The following is a 7,965-nucleotide window of genomic DNA, read 5'->3' on the forward strand; positions in this document are numbered from 1 at the left end:
ACTGCAGAAAATGCCATCTTTTTCCAACCAGTACTCTCATTTCTCCCATTTATGATTCAAGCTACCACGAGCAACATGCCCCAGCACACACTTAAGATAATTGGCCTTTAATTTGAAGTGACTGCTTTTGTTCCTGGTTTGAGGTGCAGCATTAGCTCATAAATGCAGAATAAGCAGAGCTGAGGAACTCAAATCCTGAGCCCACCCATGGCACTGTGTGAGCGAGGATCGTAGAGGAGTGGGCCAGGCAAGGAGCGATTCAAGAAAATTGTTTGCCAGGTCTGCTGTGAGCAAGCTGTAACAAGTTTGCTGAGGTCAGGATGTTGGGGGATTAGGGTGTGTCTGGCTCTGTCTCCCCCAGCTCCAACCACTGCAGGTAAGAGCTTGACTGGATGCTGTGAGCCACATTCATACATGAATGACCATCACTTGGAGTAGCTCTCAATTTTTTTCATTCAAATACTCAAAACGATTAAAAAAAACAAGAAAACGATCAAGAATCATTCCACAAAAACAGAACGAAGAGGCATAATAAAGAGTTGTGATGACGCTCAAGAGACCCACCCTTCACCTGGCCCGCTCTGTTCTGAATATTCCAATGCTTGCAAGCGACGAATCACAAGATGAAAGAAGATGCCATCATGTAACAAAGTCTGAACATGGAAACCGTCTCACAATCCTGACATAAATTGCTCAGAAACCAGGGATTAAACCACAGCCAAATCACACAACAGTGCATTGTTGTCTCTTGTGAATTGTCTGCCCAATACAGGATTAAGACACAGCAACCAAATTAGTTCACATGAAAGTTTGTTTGTGAGAGATTATGATCATTGCTACACATCTGCTGAGGCTGCAACACATTGCTAACGGAAAATAACGCTATTTTCCATTAGCAATGTCTTTTATAGTTATAGTTCATAAATTATAGTTCATATAATATATTTGTATAATTCAAATAAATAACTGTCATTATTTTGATTCTGAACACACTGTGTTGCTAAAGGTGTAAAACTTTTTACCCCTTTTTTTACACCTTTATTTTATTATTGCTTTATCATAGTCATCTTTATTTCAAATATGTTTTGTGTAAAGTTTGGCTCTTAAATGACAATATGCATGTCAATATCATCAGATAAATATAATTTAATAAGGATTTTTTTTGGTGGGTTCAAACATTAAGTCATGGCATTTTGGAATGCATCAAGATGAAGAAGCTGTCCAATTATTCTTACTTTTCACTTCCTTTTACATTTCTAGAAAAAGATGTGGTAAGCATTTCCATCAAACTGGGTGAAAGATTTGTCAAGGAAGAAATTATTTATACTCATAACATTAACTACTAATCCCAATTCCAACAAGACATGCATACAATGAAAGTAGCTGTCTTCAGGGTTCGGTTAAAATAAGTAGAAAAAAAGACCGTGGATCCACCCCTTTATCACATGGCACATGTTCAGGTCTGCCCCCCAAGTTTCTCAGAAATTCAGTTCAGTAGTTTTTGCAAAATCCTGCGAACAAACCAACAAGCAAGTGGGAATGGTCTGGCAGACAAATTCAATAAAATCTACTGTTAAATTGTAATGCCTGCAAAAAGTTTGCTGACATTGATCTTCTAATCTTTGAAGGAATGTCATTGTTCTGTTCTAAGATAAAGAGTAATTAATACAATTTGAATGGACAGCTTGTAAAAATCTGATGGTCACAAATCAATGTATCAGAGATTGGTCCTATCAGAAAAACAGTGAAAGTTCTACCATTCAGCTGTCTGACCTACGCATTTCAAAACATGTTAATTTCAGAAAACTTCCTAACAGAACAAAGGTGTTACAAAACAGTTTGCAGTTTCTGACCTAGTGAGTGTTTAGACATCTGTTGAATTGAATTCACTTCAATAAAGTTTTCCATGGTTCACTTTTAATACGTTTTATTTGTTTGGCCTATGCACTAAGCTAGTGCATAGCTTTGACCTACACTTAGGCTTTGACCCTGACCTATCCTGGCAGTAGGTCAGGGTAAGTCGTGGGATGTTGCAGTCTCTGACTGCCTTGGCTATAGTTAAACATTTGAACAGTTCAGCTGCAAACATTTGAAAACAGTCAAGGCGTCCCTTTTCCCATTTACACCCCGAAATTGAGATGATGAATTCTCTTGGCTCCAGCTTCTAGTTTATGATTGACAATCTGTGGCAAAATCCTCCATTTTGTGACAACTTAAATATTGTTCTAGATCCATTAAACTGAGATGATAAATTTGATGCGATGGCGTTCCTCAATCACAGAGGGATAGAAACCTAAAATATCCAACTCCTCATTTACGTATCGGCCCACACTTTCTCTGGCGCAGGCTTCCAGGCTGCTCCTGCTACGGTTAGAGTTTGAATTCTAAATGGGGTGATAAAGCTCACCCCGACCAACACCGATGGAAAAAGCAGCTACATGCGCTCTACCTTGGGGAAACTCTGGACAGATTAATGATCTCCTGAGCTGTTTTGTCTGCAGCATCGAGTAACACCTTGAGTGCCGTAAATGCTTCAGGAAGTCTGGCTGCCAGTAAAAAGGAATGCTTGACTCTTATTTAAGTTGGCACAGTTTTACCAAATTTAGCATTTTTCCCATTAGCTTGATTTATTTGTTTGCCAAATGCATGAAAAGAACCATGTGTGCCTGTTTAAAAAATTCCATCGGATGACAGTCACTGAACAACAAGAAACTCTTTCTGTGGCCTCGGTAGTTCAAGTCATTACAAAGAATTTACATGTAACAACTTGGATGCCATTGGTTGCACTGATGCCTACTTGTATTCAAACTTGGCACTAGTGAACACCTCATACTGTGGGTAGCATGTCCACAGTGCCCCGACAGTCTGGCTGAAGGGCCTGTAGAGGGACAAGGCCACAGTTTGTTCTGGCCTTTTCCTGTCAAAGGATCTGAATGTTTGCGCTGTGGCTTTGACACTCTTTCATTGCTGTAGAATTGAAATAAACAAAACCATGAGAACTATTGAAAAAAGTCAGGGAGGAGGGTGTGTGTGTGCGCAGGGGGTATTTTTAGCAAGTTTATTTAGTAACTCTGGAACTCTAACATGTATTTGTCCCACATTTTCATGAGATATTTTGAAAGGAATAAAAATGACAGCCCTGGCTCTGTGCAAATCTTAAAAAGCCATTCAGGCTCCCAAAAGTACTCCCTAATTACCATTCTCTATCCCAGGGTCATAGTGGTATGTGGTCCAAAATGGATTACGTTGCCACTCTCACTCTCACCCTCCATCTTTCTTTTTCTTTTTCTCTCTTTCTCGCTATTCTTTCCATTTTATTGCATTCATTCTCTTACAATGGATCACATATGTCGATGGAATGGCCATGGCACTGCTGTGACAAAGTAAATGCCCTGGTGCTCAAACACATGTTGTAGCCTAAGGTTGGGTAACAGCATATTGCAGACCTGGGCATTGTACGGCCCCCAGACCACATGCAGCCCTGACTCTGGCCGGCCCGAGTAAAATTTTTAAGAAATCAGAAAATAAATATACTTTATAATTTTATCTCATTCACGGTCTAAAGTTGCATGCTTTTATTCGGAGGTTGGTTTACAACATTGCGTAGTCACAAGCAGGTCACATGACTTTACCCTCCAAACTATCCAATCACCAAAAAGTTGATGAAGAATGCAGTTTTCAACAAAGAATGGACTACTAAGTATTTCTTTACTGTAGGCAAAGGTAAAGCCTTGTGTTTATAGCAGAGAGCCACATGTAAGGATTATAATGTGATTCAGCATTAAAAGACAAAATGCACCAATAAACACAAAAACTTGACTTATGCCGAAAGAGTGAGAACATCCAAAGCTTTACTAGCTAAACTGCAAAAGCAACAAGGTGTTTTCACCAAGTGTCACACAACTGAGACCAAGTTTGTGATTTCCCACTGAATCGCCAGGAACAGGAAGCCATTCTCAGAGTGGGAGTTTGTCAGAGTGTTTTTGGACTCTGCATCACCAATATGTCCCAAGAAAAACAAAGCATTTGAACTGGTCCTGCTGTCCAGGCCAGGAGGATCCAGGACATTGCAGCGAATCTGAACCAACAGTTGAAAAATTATGTGGCAAATTTTGACTTTTTTTCTTTGGCTTTGGACGAGGTCTGGGATGTTTGTGACACAGCACAGTTACTCGTATTTGCCGTGGGATAATGAAGTACTTCCAGATTACAGAATAGCTGGCAGTAATGCATTCAGTGAAAGGGACCACTATGGGAAGAAATCTGTTCTGCTCACAGAGGTAGGAGAAGAAAGAGAAGACATATCCCCTTAGTGAAATTATTTGTCTACTCCAGTTTATCACACACACACACACACATACACACACACACACACACATACACAGGCCCTTACAACATGCTCACACACAAGGGGCCTATACGCATGCAAATATTGGCGAGAAGCAGATCGTTGGGCAGATACTTTGTGTTGTGCTCCAATGAGCAACTTGTAGGGGGACGGTGCCTTGTTCAAGAGCACCTTGGCATTCGTCAGGAGGTGAACTAACACCTCTTCACTGCCAGTTCACACTCCAAAATTTTTGGTCCACACAGGCATTGAGCCGGCCACCACATGGTCCCCAACCCAAGGCCTGAGACTGGACTGAGCTACTACTGCCCCATAAATGGTAAATGACTGCATGGACTGGGACTGAAAAGGGACAGACAAGCAGGTGTCACCATTGATGGATGTCTGCATTTGATGGAGAAATGTCAGGTTTTTGGATCATAAATATGATAAAGTGTCTGACATCGACCCAGAGCAAAACTGGTGTTTTCCAATAGTATTATCCACCAGCATGTGTTGTACAAGTCAGTCTTTGTGATTAAAAATGATCACAAATATAATGGGTTACAACTGGTAATAATATTCATATTTTGGTTTACCATTATTTTCAGAAATAAGTTGCGAGAAAGCAATTATTTTGCTTTATAACACAAACTCCTCGCAGTCTTTCCAGATTGTCAGAACTTTTTATAATGAAATGAAATCAATATTATGCAGAATTAAATTGAGCCTTTTGGCCTGGCCCTCGACAATATTTTCTGTTCTTTATGTGGCCCCATGAAATAAACAATTGTCCACCCCTGGAGTACTGCTTACAGTACACAATGCAACCTCACCTGTCCAAACCACACTATCAGGATCTCCATTCATCATTTGGATCTCTATGCCAGTCCTTTGTAAATGCTGGCTGTTATCACTGGGGGAAAAAACCCACTTTGAGTTCATGACGTACATTTCTCTAGCTTTGAGGGGCCAATATTGTTCACATCTCCATCCCTGAAATAGAACCACCAACAAAAGCAGTAATTGCCAGTTCAAAACTGTTTCTCCTGTCTCACTGGGTCTGTAATTAAACGAAATGTTGAAAGAGTTTTGCATGAAAAATGTCCAGTGAATCCCGCATGGTTTATGTTGAATGGAAAGGAGAAAAAAAGGTGCACAGGCAGAACAAAAAGTATCTGACCTCAAAGTAAGGAAAGACAAGGCCTGAGATTCAGGTGAAGAGGACTGCTGCGATGTAAAGACGCCTGCGCGTGTCATCACCTCTGGCTGCCTCAGGAACACAGCCCTGAGGCCACAAATACCACGCAGCAGCTGTAGCTCAAAGAAAAGAGCCAAACTGTCCTCTTCTCATCTTTTCCATCATTTATTCACCAGCAGAGGACAAGAAAGATTGATCCAATCAGAGCGCTATAGACCTCCCAAGACTGGCCTCATATGTTTCCCATCATAAAGAAGTCACCAGGACTCTACAGCCCACACCAGCAAGGACCCTTAAATAACAGCCACAGTTCACGACAAATTATGGAGGAAAACAAAATGTTTAAGTGAAGTTTAGAGACTCCAATTTGAAAGCCATCAGTAATAACCTGTTATATTATTGGGAATAACCAGCTCGCTTAATTTGAATGACTCCCCTTTTTCTTCAGAGTCATTCTGGAAGATCTGGAACACGTGTGCACACACATAGAGACACGAGCGCACGCACCGGGTTTTAGAGGAACCCCGAGCCAAAATAAATCCCAGGGGGGCAGTGCCCCATTGTGCACTTTGATTACAACCTGCTTCAAAGTGGTGATGTATTGTAATTGTCAGTGTCCGTGTGTTCGTCCACAAAATATCTTCACAACCGTTGCAGATAGAAAGATTAAACAAAAAGCACATTACTCGGGCGGCAAAGGGGATCCCAATGGGATGATGACCTTGATCTTGACAAAAGTAGGTCAAGGTTAAATTTCATCTTTTGTACACTCAGGAACCGGGTAAGATAGGAAGACAAGGGAGAAGGCCAGTGTAAGCAAGACTGTGGATCAAAGCACTAGCTTTCATTTTTTGACCTATGCAAGTAGGTCAGAGTACAATTTTGCAATCTGGGGTGTCGCGGGATGTTGCAGCCTCTGACTGTCTTGTTTCGGAAATGGAACTGAAGGTCAACGAGAGGGAAAAGACTGAGAGGTGCTGCTGCTGCTGCTGTGTGTGTGTGTGTGTGTGTGTGTGTGTGTGTGTGTGTGTGTGTGTGTGTGTGTGTGTGTGTGTGTGTGTGTGTGTGTGTGTGTGTGTGTGTGTGTGTGTGTGAGTCTAATCTTGCCTTTTAAGGGACTTACAAAAACCCTCACCGTGACGTGGGGAGACTTGAGACGCATCGCCTTACCTTTGTCGTCTGAAAAAACAAAAGTCACTTTGAGTCTTCTTTTTTTCTTTCCCGGTAAGTTTCCCTTTTGTCAGTCTGAAAGAGAAAGCTGGGTTCTGATCGTCGTCCCTATGAACCCGTGACACAGGCCGATCATTCCCCTCTCTCTCTCTCTCTCCTCCTGGGGCTGATCTGTGGGTGTTGATGGTAAAACTGAAACCTAGGCTCGGACTCAGAACCGCTGCTGCCGCTGCTGCCGCTCAGCCCACCCCGCTGCTCACTGCCGTCTGTCCGGGCTGCTGCAGCCGCCACAAGTTCTGGCATGGGACCGTCCTCCCACTGCGCCGCTGGGTCTGTCTCCCGAGTTCCCTCCCCCTTCCATTCCTCGGCCTCCTCCCCCTGCCTCTCTCCATTTGTTCTCACCCTTTTACCCCACTCAGAGACTTCCTGCAGTCGAGCCCCCCATCTGATACAAAACAACAACACCAAGTACATGATGTTGGGATGCTGAAAGACAGGAGTATTCATTAAATTAGTGGAATGATGGGATGTCTGACTATACAGTATTTATAAAATCTTCCAGTCTCCGATGGCCTCAAGAGAAGCTTTTATTGAAAAAGGTTTGATTTATTCCCACTTTTACTCACTCATATAGGGGCCGAATGATTGAATTCGAAATACAGTATCTTCTTAATTCATTGCACTATTGATAAAATTCCTTTTAGTTCTATTAAAGTGTTGTATTCTCAACAGTCCTGATAATTGTACATTAGTCAGTCTACAATTATTTCACGCCATTCCAGTAAAAAGTGGAAAATGCTTCTCCGGGGAGAAAATAGTTTATAGCGAGTGAGGAATCTTTAGTGTGGCAATTAGCGCCATCTATGGGTAGGAATAGATATTGCTGCGCTCAGTCTGATACCGATATCCGATATGCAGTATAAAACAATATCCAACTGATGACAAACATGAATTTTCTTTTCCTTTAGCTTTTCCCTTCGAGGGTAGCCACAGTGAATCAGTTGCCTCCATCTAACCCTGTCTTCTGCATCTTCTTCTCTCACACCAACTACCTTCATGTCCTCTTTCACTACATCCATAAACCTCCTCTTTGGTCTTCCTCTAGGCCTCCTGCCTGGTAATTCAAAACTCAGCATCCTTCTACCAATATGTTCACTATCTCTCATCTGGACATGTCCAAACCATCTCAGACCCAATTCACTTTGCTAGTCATAAGCTATCCACTACAGAATCCTATAAATATCTAGGAGTAGTTCTTGATTCTCAT

At 41.9% G+C, this 7,965-nt stretch overlaps 1 protein-coding gene across 2 annotated transcripts in view; it reads right to left on the reverse strand.

Moving 5' to 3' along the window:
- LOC137612035 (tensin-3-like) overlaps positions 1–6,986 on the reverse strand; it is a 33,732-nt gene extending 26,746 nt beyond the window's left edge. For both annotated transcript variants that reach the window (XM_068340338.1, XM_068340337.1), the window contains exon 1: positions 6,699–6,986. The gene's annotated coding sequence lies outside the window, so the exon portion shown is untranslated. The remainder of the gene's footprint in view (positions 1–6,698) is intronic.
- Positions 6,987–7,965: the final 979 nt, after the last annotated feature.

This window comes from Antennarius striatus, chromosome 18, assembly GCF_040054535.1.
Source record: "Antennarius striatus isolate MH-2024 chromosome 18, ASM4005453v1, whole genome shotgun sequence".
NCBI classification, from domain to species: Eukaryota; Metazoa; Chordata; class Actinopteri; order Lophiiformes; family Antennariidae; genus Antennarius; species Antennarius striatus.